Here is a 13,681-nt window from a genome sequence, read left to right as displayed (position 1 = left end):
TACATATCCCTCGGCCTAATGAATATTCTGGAGATCTTCACTCACAGCGCCGTCGCTTCTGTGACGTCACGGCTACTGTTATTCCGACGGTTGGAATTCTCCCAAGCCGGGGACTGTTTATTGCGCCGATTCGAAACTCTTTCGTTACAGTATTTAGTCTATAAGTATTTTTTTATTATTTATTATTTTTTTCTGTTAACTCTAAGCTTTAAGCCAACAGTACAACACTAAATTACACGACAACCGCTTCCAAAGAATTGAAAGAAGCCCTAAAATTTAATATAACACCCTTCTCTGAAAAATAATCTGCAGGCGCATTTGTTTGGGTACCGGTGGAACCATAAACAACGGAAATATTTTTCTCAACTCAAAGAATAACAAAAATGATATTTTAAAATGCAAATACATTACACTGGGTATAAACATTATCTCATGAAAAGTCACGTTTCAAATTTGCGATACAATAAAGATATAAAAATTTGTATTTTACTAGATAATCCATGCGTACGTACCCATTGATGGTAGAAAGGTTAATCTTCATGGTAAAGAACGACCAGTGAGATTAATAGTCGTGAATTGTCTATCAATCCTTTTGATACCGTAGGTATCTGGATTATATAGTGTATTTTATCCTTAGAGTAAGTGTGAGTCGTATGGCTAAATCTGGAAAATGTAATATTATTTGAGGTAAGTCTGGAACCCCCTATTATGAATTTCTAGATCCGCGCCTGGTTCCACTGCACTCTTCTGTTTTTTGCTCAGTTATTAATGTTGTCCACCTTGCATCTCCGTCGTATATCTGTCCTTCTAGCTCTATCCCATAGAGTTTTACCATCGATTTTTAGAAGGGTTTTCATCACCGCTGGTTCGAGCAAACAGCGGTAAAGGAAGTGTAAGGAAATTAAAAATTGGAGAATTTCAAGCTCCACAGAAACATTTACCAAAACTTAAAAATGTTCGTTCTGAATAATTGTTCAATAACTTTCATAAGCCAGATTTTCAAAGTTTATAGGTAAATTTTATAGAAATCTCTACTAAACAAATTCGCAACTGGTTAGTGAAATATTTAATGTTGAATTATTACAACTTTCTTATTAATAGAGATAAAAAAATTTGCAAAGTCTTTTTTAAAGCTGAAACAATTAACTTTAAGATGAGGGGGTTTTGAAACTTAATTCCATGTATGAAAGCTGAGTTATAATTATATTAAAAGCGCCATCGAATGCCTATTTTGTTATTGTTTTTCACGAAATTTGTTATAACTTTGGTTCTAACAATTGGATCAATGGTTACCCCAAACGCCACTTCGTTCACCTTTTCAAAAGAAACAATTTTTATCTTGGAAAAATTAAAAATCTCTAATAATCTGGGAGATCCAATCATTTAAACAATTAAATTATTAATAACAAATTAAAACTTTAAAAGGGTAAACCCTGTAGTTGGCTGTATACCTTTGTTAAGACAACGTAGAATGAAGTAAACACTTCTGTTGTATGTAGGTATATAATTTATTAAAAAATTCTTAAAATTTATCCACAAGGGAGTGGAAGTACAACAAAACGTTTTCGGTCAAACTGACCATCCTCAGTGTAAACGTCCAGTGTACAAGTAATTGAAACTAGCCACTTGAATAGGTGTAAAACCTCAAAATAACATTATTGCTACATTATGAGCTGTGTAGTAATCGACAATAAGTCGATGTCTTAAGATTAAAAATATATCACATGTGGATGTATGTCATCCTTGCTCGGAATTTACACAAGGTTGTGATCAGGTGAGAGGTTAACAACCAACTCTGTTGTTACAGAGAGGTTAACTTGTTGTGTGAGAGGTTAACAACCAAGTTGGTTGTTAACCTCTCACCTGATCACAACCTTGTGTAAATTCCGAGCAAGGATGACATACATCCACATGTGATATATTTTTAATCTTAAGACATCGACTTATTGTCGATTACTACACAGCTCATAATGTAGCAATAATGTTATTTTGAGGTTTTACACCTATTCAAGTGGCTAGTTTCAATTACTTGTACACTGGACGTTTACACTGAGGATGGCCAGCTTGACCGAAAACGTTTTGTTGTACTTCCACTCCCTTGTGGATAAATTTTAAGAATTTTTTAATAAATTATATACCTACATACAACAGAAGTGTTTACTTCATTCTATGTTGTAATAACAAATTATCCGACAGGTACCTGGTACCCCCCAAAATCGAATCTATGCACAAAAAAAAAGTCAAGGTAATGTGAGGATATACATAATGTGCATACTCAACCACCTGGCTCCTAGACAGTCCTTGCCTTTTGAGTAGTTATTTTTTTCGCTCATTTTTTAGCTCATTTCTAGAAACTTGTACACAATCTTAACAGAAGCACCAACAGGATAAACTTTTGCAGTCACAGACTCAGAAGTGATTGAAGAGTAGAAGTAATATTATAAGAAGCTGTAGTATTCGTGGTTACATAAACAAAAACATCTTTTTTGTCGTCATTCACTTTATTTAAGTTAGAGATATTTTTTCGCCGCGCAATATTAGAAATAACAGTCTTCGAGGACATAGAAATAATAGTGATTATGTTGTCCGTTACTCATCGGAAAGTAATTCTTTTCGTTGGAAGTTTTTCGGTAATAACAGTTTTCGTTGACATACAAACAGAAATTATTAATTTCACTGATATTCGTCAAAGCTTTTCGAATGCGCTTTATTATGGGTTATAGTTTTCCCCTGGCATACAATTACCAATAATGTTTTTCGTCGTATTTATTTATAAATCATACTCTTTGTAGCGTTTTAAAATAAAAGTATTTTTAATTAAAAATACCAAGTTTCTTGTAAAAGGTATATATTAAAATACCCTAAATAAGGGTCACAATACAAAACGTTTTCGGATTAAGGAATCCATCATCAGTGTTTAAAAGCCCTAAAATTAAGTATAACCTAATTAAATGAGATAAAAGTTAAAATTGACAGAGGTTTTCAAGAACAAGAGGCCATACTTACAAGATTTGCATGCCTGAGCCACCAAAATGTATAGGGTAAAAACCCTTTAAATGTAAATAATAAGGATGTTTTACATATTTATATAAAATTCATTGGATGGTATAGATAAACCTGGATGTTACCCAGGGCAACACAGGACTCTCAGGATGTTGGATTATCACAGGATTATCTATACCATCCAATGAATTTTATATAAATATGTAAAACATCCTTATTATTTACATTTAAAGGGTTTTTACCCGATACATTTTGGTGGCTCAGGCATGCAAATTTTGTAAACATGACCTCTTGTTCTTGAAAACCTCTGTCAATTTTAACTTTTATCTCATTTAATTAGGTTATACTTAATTTTAGGGCTTTTAAACACTGATGATGGATTCCTTAATCCGAAAACGTTTTGTATTGTGACCCTTATTTAGGGTATTTTAATATATACCTTTTACAAGAAACTTGGTATTTTTGTGATTTATGGTATACAGCCAGCTACAGGAAGTTTATTTTCCTCCTGGATTTTATTTTTAATTAAAATTGTGGTAAATTTCTATAAAATAAAAACGCTCTATCATCGCCAATCAGCCAATAGCGTCTACTGCTGGACATAGGGTGTTCTCTACACTGGGCCGCTTGTAGCCAGTTTCCCGCTACTCTTTTTATGTCGTCGGTCAATATCAGGGGTGGGCAAAGTGCGGCCCGCGGGCCGCATGCGGTTCTTTAGATATTTTTTTGCGGCCCTCGGAAAAAGTGAATTATTTTCATTTAATAGTGATTTATGATATAAGTGTTAAAAGTACACGTTTAAGGCATGCATGTGAAAGTTTGCAGAATGAACGAAGTCAGTTCTGCAATTCACATGAGTTTCTTAAAAATGTACTTTTTAACACGCATATAATATTTTTTCTACAAACGTAAGTACAGGAAAATATCTACAAAAAGTTTTACTTGAACTTGACTGGCATTTCATTTTTATATTTTGACATTACATCAAAATTGCCTTTACGGTCAATACGAACTGCAGTGCCTTAAAAATTTTAAAGCACTAATGCCTTAAAGTAGCATTTTTAACGCTCGTATGGAGTGCTAAAAATTGCATTTTTAATACGGTTGAAGAAAAAGATTGTTTTGTTTAGTTATCGCTAATATTAATAATTACGTAGATAATGCAGCTATTAATAATTAACACTTTCGCAGCGAGTGATTTTTCCGCAAAGTTTCCCGTAATTAACCCGTAACTACCTAGTAAGTGTAACAATTGACGGAGCACCAAATTTAAGAGGAGCAAAAATATTGTAATGTTGGGAAAACTTACAGATTACGTTTATAAACAATTTCCAGAACATGATTTATTACCTACCTTTTCAATGTATAATCCATCAGCAGGAGCAGGTATTGTTCAAAAATGTTTTGCAAGTAGACAACGTCATTTCAATTACAACTAATGTTGTGAATTTTATTCGTTCAAGAGGATTAAATCATCGTGCATTCATAGCATATTTCGAAGAATTAGAGACAAAACATACTGATGTCTTATAGATACCACAGTCATATTAAGTATAGAAAAGGTTCTTAAAAGGTGCTGTGAGTTAGGGGAGGAAGTTGCTATATTTTTAAATATGAAAAAATGCGACACATTTGCTAAATTTAAAAGTTTTGAACGCAAAATGAAACTTTTAAAATGAAACTCAAATTATTCAAAACTATTAATTGATCATATAAAAGAGAAAGAATTAGTTCAATAACTTTCCTAATTAAAATCATTAGATAATGTACCAGAAAATAAGTTTAAAATTTGTAAAGAAAAGCTTTGTAATTTGTTGACAGAATTTGAAAATCGTTTCAAAGATTTGGAAAATATTTATATAATTTTCTTTATCACTTCTAAGAAATTATTTTTTAGTTCAAATTGATTCCGCACCAGTCTACATTGAACTAGAAATTATAGGTTAATTTGTATATTTTTGCAATACAAGCTATTAAGCCAAATTTCGGACCAATGCTGCACGATACGGGTACCGCCACGGCACCCGTTTCGTGTTATTTTGTTGTGAATCGGTACTAGCAGTCGGATTTGTTTTAGTTCATTCAGATAAAGTCATTTATACGCTCTTTAATGATAGCTTGGGAGCTTGAAACGGGGTAGGGTGTTTATGACACTCTCTGATTGAATTGAAATATAAGACGTTTCTAGTTTTCGTTTTACAACAAAACTATTATTTTTGAAATTACATTACTTTAAGACTACTGTCTAAAAATTTTAGTTTGACCGGAGTAAAATTACCGGAAATACTGCAGTCTTAATATCCCCACCTTCGACTCGCTTTGCAGCAGCTTAAACGTAGGGAGAAACGTTCAACAGTTGCTCCCTTCTCATTTGTAAATTATTCCGCGATTCAAAAATATTTTCCGATGTGCATCACTTTACGATTTGACAGACAAAAAAGTTCCAGTTTTTCTCAAAACTGCTTTTCACACTAAAACCAATTCAACTAAAAATCTCACTGAAAAGCTACTTGACAGATCCATCTGAAATGTATCATACATTTTCTTTAGACATTTCGTGAGGTAAAGCTGCCGAGATATTTTTTTGTTTTATGGTTATTTTTTTTACAATACTAAATATGTTGATTTGCATACTTTTTTACAAAAAATTTGTTATTTTGGCTTCTGAGTGATATCAAAAACTCAAAAATCGTCATAAAAACACCAATAATAATTTTCTGTGAATAAAATTCATACAAAAATGTTTAAAATGCTGATTTCAGACCATAGCCCCCCCCCCTAAACAAAATTAATAAAAAGTTGAAAATTCGAACATGCAAAGGTAAAAAATATTGCGACCCTCAGTAATAGACCAAAAACATTTTGTGGCCCTTACTAAAAAAAGTTTGCCCACCCCTGGTCAATATAGTTGGTGGTATGCACTCAATGCAGGTTTCGTGGGATGATAAAGCATTACTTTATTTGGAAGGATTTCATTGAGTTGTCCCTGTTTAGGATTTTGTCCTCTTCAGGGTATGCGGTGAATTTGTTAGTATCGCAGAAAAAGCAAACAGTCAGAAGAACACTGGGACAAGGTGTGGTGGACCTGAGTGTGCCAGACGGTGGTGGTTCAGCCGACTATCAGATATCAGAGAAGAAAGTTTGATGGAATTGGTGTTGGTTCCATTGAAAAATGTGTGTACTGTCCGTGCTTTGCCCTCGACCAAGCTTCCTAGAAACCATTGTACAATGAACAGGCAAGCCTGCATTCTGCGTCGGCGGTCAGCAGGTGGTTTTAGACATTGCGTGGACAGTGAGCGTTCAAGTGGTAGAAAATAGTTGCGGCTATGAACAGGTATAATTGTGCAATGAAGTTAGGAAACCGCAAAAAACCAACTTCTCCCTGTTCGGGGTAGGGAAGAGGAGTTAGAAGAGGAGGGTACGGTAGGCTAGCGGGGTAGTCTCAAGGATTTCTTCGTATTCTGCCGAGAGTTCGTCAATGCATATTTGCATTAGAGTGGACGCGTGGGTGAATCTTTTTCCGTTTGGGCTTTCGGTGGCAGAATACGTGGCCGAGAGAAGAACAGGAACATTTTAGAGATTGTTGTGTGTTAGGGGACGGTTAATTACTTTAGATGTGAAATTCCTGTTCCGAGAGTTAATTCTCTCGATAATTGTGGAAAAATTATAAAGGTTATGGATTTCATTTGATGGGCATCTCAAGTGCTCGTAGTTTGCTCTACGCAGGATTCTGCGTTCCACTCGCAACAACCTCTCTTTCTGTGTTCTACTGAAAAGATAATAGAGACCTGCTTTGTACTCAATGACGGGTCGAATATAGGTCTTGTAAGTGTGGAAGAGAGTTTTCGTGTGTGTCTTGCCAATTCTCCCTGAGAGAGGGTTGAGAAGCCTGGCTCTATTTCTTACTCTATCTAAAGTTGCCTTTAGATCTGCATCCCAGTTGAGACTCTTGTGGTCTCATCAGTCTCAGTGGGTATTGGTCGTCTTTATTTCTAATGATTTTGAGTGACACAGAAGGGGTGCGAAACACAATTGTTTTATTCGCGGTCAGCGTAAATCTCCACTTACAACACCAATATTCGACCTCGTCTAACAGAGCCTGAGCTCTTCTGTGAATGAGTTGTGGATTGTATCGTGAAGTTGTTGTGAGTAGAGCCGTGTCGTCAGCATAGAGAAACAGCCGAGTGCCTGGGATATTTTGGTTTGTAAGATCACTGTTGTGGAGTATGTACAACAGTAGAGCTAGAACTGATCCTTGGGGAACTCCAGCTTGTGGAGTAAATGGAGTTGATTTTTGATCGCATACTTTCACTCTAACAGTTCGGTCGTGGAGGTAAGAATGTACAATTTTTGTAAATTGTAGAGGAAGCCTGATGTCAATTAACTTCCCAACAAGTCCGTCGTGCAAGACCTGATCAAAAGCCTCTTGTACATCAAGGAAAGTGGCTATGGAGAATGAACCATCGTTGATGGATTGAGTGATTTTAGTGGTGAAGTCAATCAATCCATGTTGTGTAGATTTACCGTTTTGGAATCCGTACTGAATTTTAATGATGATGTTGCGGGTTTCGAAAAAGTCATTGAGCCTCTCTTTTAGGATTAGCTCAAAGACTTTTCCCAGAGTGTTTATGAGAGAGATAGGTCTATAGGATTCCACGTCGGAGGGGGTTTACCTTTTTTTGGTAACATGATTGTGTTGGCTACTTTCCAAGGAGTAGGAAAGTAGCTATTTTTGAGACATGCATTGAAAATTTTTGTGAGAAAAGGGATAATACTCTCAGGAAGTTTCTTAAGGCATCTTCGAGTGATGCAATCAGGTCCGGGAGCGCTGTTTTTGCCTTGGTGGCAAAAGATCTCCGTTTCCCCGTCTGTGAGAGGGTCCATGATCGGATCATGGACCGAAACGTGAAATTTGAGAGTATTTCTGAGTATGAATTCTGTGTTAAGTTTAAATATGCGATCAAAGTTCGGGTTGTTAGGGTTTTGAAAGTTGTTTTGAAGCGAAGTTTTGAATGCTTATACTTTCCCTTCTGGGAAGTTGATGATTTGGTTGTTGACTAACAGATGAGAAGGTTTAGATAATTTTTGTTTCGTTAGGACTTTGAATTTATTCCAGAATTTACTTCCGTCTCTGTAATCTAGTTTTGAGGTAGTATCTTCCCACCGGCGAGCCGTTAGGTCAGATATTTCTCTCTTTATCCTAGCACAGATTCGGTTGTACTCTGTTTTGAATAATCGGTTTCTTTTGGCCTTATATTGGCGTAGAAGACGCCTTTTTTTGAAGAATTTTGGCAAGGATGTATTGAGGAAGTGCCAGAGATGAGAGGAATGCACCAGAGATGCTCGGAGATGAGACTTTCATGTTGTGTTGCACTTCTCTCGATACTTTCGTTTGTATCTAGTTCGCCTAACAATGGTAGTAGTCGGTGGTCCTCTTCGGGTTCTTTTATAGTTTCTGGGCCTCCATTCCGTGATTCGTCGTGTCCACCGTCTATTTTGTGTTCTAGCTAAGCTCCCTGCCCAGTTCCACTAAGCGTCGTAGCTCTTTCGATAACGTCTTGAACTCCTGATCTTTGCCTGATTTGTTGGTTTGTCATGTAGTCTCGAAGGCTCACGTTCCGCATTGCACGTTCCATGAATTGTTGTGTAACTCTGAGTTTATTCACGGATTTTTGCGTCAGTGTTAAAGTCCCTGCTCCATAAGTTTGTACAGGCAAAACACATTGGTTTAAACATACTATTACAAAAATGTCATGATCAAAGAAAATGGGTCTACCCCAAAATCCCGACAGCCAAAATCCCGACGGCCAAAATCCCGACACGCCAGAATCCCGACAGGTTTGATAAGTTCCTTTTTATCCTATAATTACATTTATTGCTGGTGTTTTGTTTATGGCCATCTGTTTTTTTTTATTTTTTGTTGCTAAACAAAAGTATTTACCATTTAATATGAACTAATTTTCTAAATAAAATTTCTAACATGGGTTTTATGAATTAAATGATTTTTTTGCAAATATATAGTCCAATAATATAATATATGTATAATCAAATCCTGAATTCAAGTTTACTTTCATATGATAGATATTATTATGTCACTTACAACCTTCCATTTCAGTAAGTATAGCTTTTATATCATAAAATGAAGTCTTTAATAATTTTTTCTTTTAAAATACATAATAATTAGTACCCGTACTTATTATTAAGTAATTATTTTTTCAATTTCAATACTCTATAATATGATTTGGTATTGCATTTGAAAAGGAAACAATAAATATTCAAAATGTAGTGGTCGGGATTTTTGCTTATGCGAGGATTGTTGCATCGATTTTGACTGTCGGGATTTTGGGCGCCACCGCTTCAGATGACATCCCTCAGACATACTGACACGTAATTGGCTTTATTTGCTTGCTTTCGGGCGCTCTCTAACATGCCCATAACTACATATTTCGACTCCCAGATATTCGAATAAGAAAAAGCAAAATTTTTAAATGATAAACGGTAATTTTAGCTGAAAGCACTTTAATAAAACTACTATTGCACACATAATTCAACCGGCCTACTTTTATGTTTCTTTTGTATGTTGAAAGAACTCCTTTAAAGCTAACGCTTTTTCGTATTCTCAACACAAATTGCCAAGTCAGGTCTGCAAATGAAAAATTCTCTATTGTTCTCCGCTTTATTGGTAATTATAAGTCATCTCCATCGAATGCAACTCTTTTGACTGTCGATAATTACAGCCTTACCAATTGGCTATTATTTTCCGCTCCGATCTTGAAAATGTAGACATCAAATGAGTATAAATCACGAGAACAAGTTCGCTGATATTGTTCCTTGAAAGGAAAGTCCATAAAACAACGGTATAGTTAAATAAGTGAACACAAAAGGTAAATTATAATGAATATTTTTTATAACAAATAGTTTTAAAAGATAGATTTATATAATACGTGGTTGTGCAAGTAATTAACAAAAAACATTGTAACATCCACGCTGGTCGGATAAAACGCAACAGAGGCATTATCACATATTATGTTTTTACCACATTTTTCCGGTATGTCCGATTCTTTTACTTTCAACCCTGGGCTAAAGTAAAAATCACTCCAACATTTTTTGTATGGCAATGGGGGTCAAATAAGATATCGTTTGCAATTCACACATTAGTCTTTACATTTTTAAATTCGGTTAAAAACAGAAATGCATTTTAAAATTAATATTTTTAGTTGGTACTTATTTTTTATTACCTCCGGCGTCCAGACAATGATAAAGTTTTGTTCTAAACGTTCTTCTACTACCCAAAGCATTTTCAGAGTTACTTTTTCGGTGTCCCCACAAAAAATCCAGTGGAGACAAATCTGGTGATCAATAAGGCCATTCGATGCTGCCTCTCCTCTCACTCCAATTCCGTGGAAAATGTTGGTCTAAATATTGACAAACAAGTAAATTATAAAGCGAAAGAGCACCGTCCTGTTGAAAAATCAATGTTAAGGTAACGTGAACCTTTTTGCTCCTATTTCAGCATCCTTCCAATTTTTTTGAGATGATATCTCAGAGGGCAATGACCAATGAAAAGGCCAGTGACCATTTTTATGTCTTTTTTACTCATTTCGAGAAGGCGGTTTGTTGCAGTAGGCAATACTTTTATGAAACTATTGGCTTCCTTTTGTCCTAGCGTGTTAGACCAATGTAGTTGTAGTTGATTGAGTTCCCAGGTCCGGAGTTCCTGTCGGATGTGGCTTTTCGATAGTCCACAGAAACGTTGTGGGCTTTGGAATAGGGTATTAGCCCCTTCTCTTTTTTGAGGGTAATAGTTTCCTCTTCTTCTTCTTCTTCTTTTTGTATAGACATGACTTTGTCTGTTTTTTCAATGTGCCTCTAGTAAGTTGTCGTTCCATCGTTTTCGATCGTTTTCGTGGTCTTCCCACTGATCATCTTCCTATTGGGGAACCGTCTCTCGCTGTCCTGACTACCCTATTTGTTGTCATTGTGCTTATGTGGTCATTCCATTCTATTCTTCTGTTTCTTACCCAGTTATTAATGGTATCCACCTTGCATCTCCGTCGTATATCTGTACTTCTAGCTCTGTCACATAGTCTTACCATCGATTTTTCGAAGGGTTTTCATCTCCGCTGTTTCTAGCAATCTTTTTGTCCTCTCTGTGTCGGGTCGTGCTTCTGCCGCGTATGTCATTATTGGTCTGATGACTGTTTTGTAAATTCTGCCTTTATTTCTTTTCCGATATTTTTATTTCCCCATATTGTGTCATTCAGGCAACCTGCGGCTTTGTTTGCGGCTCTATTCACTTGATCTTCCACTTCTGTTTCGAGCCTTCCGTAGGTAGATAGTGTGATGCCTAGGTATTTAAACTCCATCACTTGTTCTATTATCTGACCTTCCAGCTCCAATTTACATCTTATTGGATCTGCTGTTATAACCATGCATTTTGTCTTTTTTGAGGAAATTAACATGTTAAATTTTATGGCGATTATGTTGAATTGGTGCAGTATACGTTGTAAATCATGTTTACTTTGAGAGATTAGTATTGCATCGTCCGCATAGCAGATTATTTTAAGTTGTTTTTCTCCCATTTGGTATCCTTTTTTAGTTCTTACTTTTTTTATTATTTCGTCCATGATCAGGTTGAACAATAAAGGACTCAAGGAATCCCCCTATCTTATCCCATTGCCGGCTTCAATTGGGTCAGTTAGTTCATCTTCAACTTTTACTTTTATTGTGTTGTTCTGGTAGATGTTGTCTATCGTTATAATTATTCCCAGAGGTACTTCTCTCGAGTATAACAAGTGGATAACGTCCTTTAATGTGACCCTGTCAAATGCTTTCTTAAGGTCCACGAAACATAAATTGACCGGTTTGTTGTATTCCAACGATTTCTCTTGAACTTGCCTCATTAGAAATATAGCGTCAGTGAATGACCTTCCCGACCTAAAACCTTGTTGTTCTTCTGCTAATGTTATAATTTCATTCAATTTTCTGTTATCATTTTTGTTGTTAATTTTAATATTGTGTTTAATAAGTTAATCCCTCTGTAATTATCCGGGTCTGATTTGTCTCCTTTTTTGAAGAGAGGTATTAGGATGCTTGATCTCCATTCTTGTGGTATTCTGTTTTGTTCTATTATTTTTTGTATTAGTTTTAATAATTGTTTAGTTAGATCTTGTCCTCCGTACTTTAGGAGTTCGTTCGATATTCTGTCCTCTCCTGGAGATTTTCTATTTTTTAATTTTCTTAATGCTTCCTTTACCTCTCCCTCCTTGATGTTTATTTCTTCGTTTGTCGTAACTTCAGGTGTTGGTGGTTCATTATCGTCGCCTTTAGCAAATGGAGATCGGAAGTAGTCTGCCCATGTTTTCTTCTGAATCTGTTTCGCTTTTATTAATTCGTTCATCTCCTTTCTTTGCCCTCTGATCATTCTCCATACTTCTTTTTGTGTTCCGTAGAAGTCGTGCTCCATCTGTTTTGAGAAACTCTGCCAGTGCTCCCTTTTTATTTGCCTCACTTAAGTATTCGTTTCGTTTCTGATTCGTTTGTAGTGGTTGTATGCCTGTTGTGTTTGTTTTGTTCTGTATTGTAAAAAGGCTTTCTTCTTTTCTTCGCATCTTATCTTAACTTCCTCTCTAAACCATGGGGTTTTCTTCTTTAATATGTGAGTACATATTCGTTACTTTTCTCTCTCCAAGTGATTCTGTTGCAACGTCGATTATGTTATCTTTGAGTTTTTGCCAGCTTTCATCGATTGTATCGTTTTCTAATATTCCATTCTCAGCAATCTTATTATTGATATTATTTTCCTGTATAAGTATTCCGTGGATTCTGTATGTAGTCCTTCGACTTTGATTTTTGTTTGTGAAAAATAGCTTCCTCATTTCCTGCAATTCCCTTGTGACCTGGCTCCCACAGCAAAGTTACTTTGTTACGTTCCGCCTGCTTCTTGAGGGATTGTTTACAGTCCCAAACCAACTTTGAATCATAAGTAAATGACTTTAGAGCCTTTAATGCAGCGCGGTTGTCTGATAAAATAAAGACTTTTGACCTACGAGTGTCTCGGTTGAGACATTCTTGGACACTAATGTCTATAGCATATAGCATGTATTTCTGACTGAAAGATAGTTGGGGCGTTTCCAAAAGATTCGGATAGCCTGAAATTGGGTCCAGTAAGTCCCTTCTTCTTCTTCACGTGCCATCTCCGCGACGGAGGTTGGCAATCACCATGGCTATTCTGATCTTAGATGCTGCTGCTCTGAATAGTTCGGTTGATGTGCATCCGTACCATTCCCTCAAGTTGCGCAACCATGAGATTCTTCTCCTTCCTACACTTTTCTTGTCCTGGATTTTCCCCTGTATAATCAATTGAAGTATGTTGTATCTCTCATTACGCATAATTGCCCCAGGTACTGCAGCTTTCGTGTCTTGATGGTTTCCAATATTTCCAGTCTTTTGTTGACTCTTCTCTTCTCATGACTTCGTTGTTTGTTATATGCTCGTTCCATGATATCTTCAGGATTCTTCTATACACCCACAGTTCAAATGCTTTCAAATTTTTTAGTAGTCGACGCGTTAAGTGTCCATGCTTATATCCCATAAAGCAGGGTCGAGAAAATATAACAACTTGCCAGCCTAACTCTCAAGTCTTACTTCAGTTCTCTTGCACAAAGTACCTTTCTCA

The sequence above is a fragment of the Diabrotica virgifera genome, chromosome 4 (assembly GCF_917563875.1).
Source record: "Diabrotica virgifera virgifera chromosome 4, PGI_DIABVI_V3a".
Classification (NCBI taxonomy): Eukaryota; Metazoa; Arthropoda; class Insecta; order Coleoptera; family Chrysomelidae; genus Diabrotica; species Diabrotica virgifera.
This window is presented reverse-complemented; position numbering follows the sequence as displayed.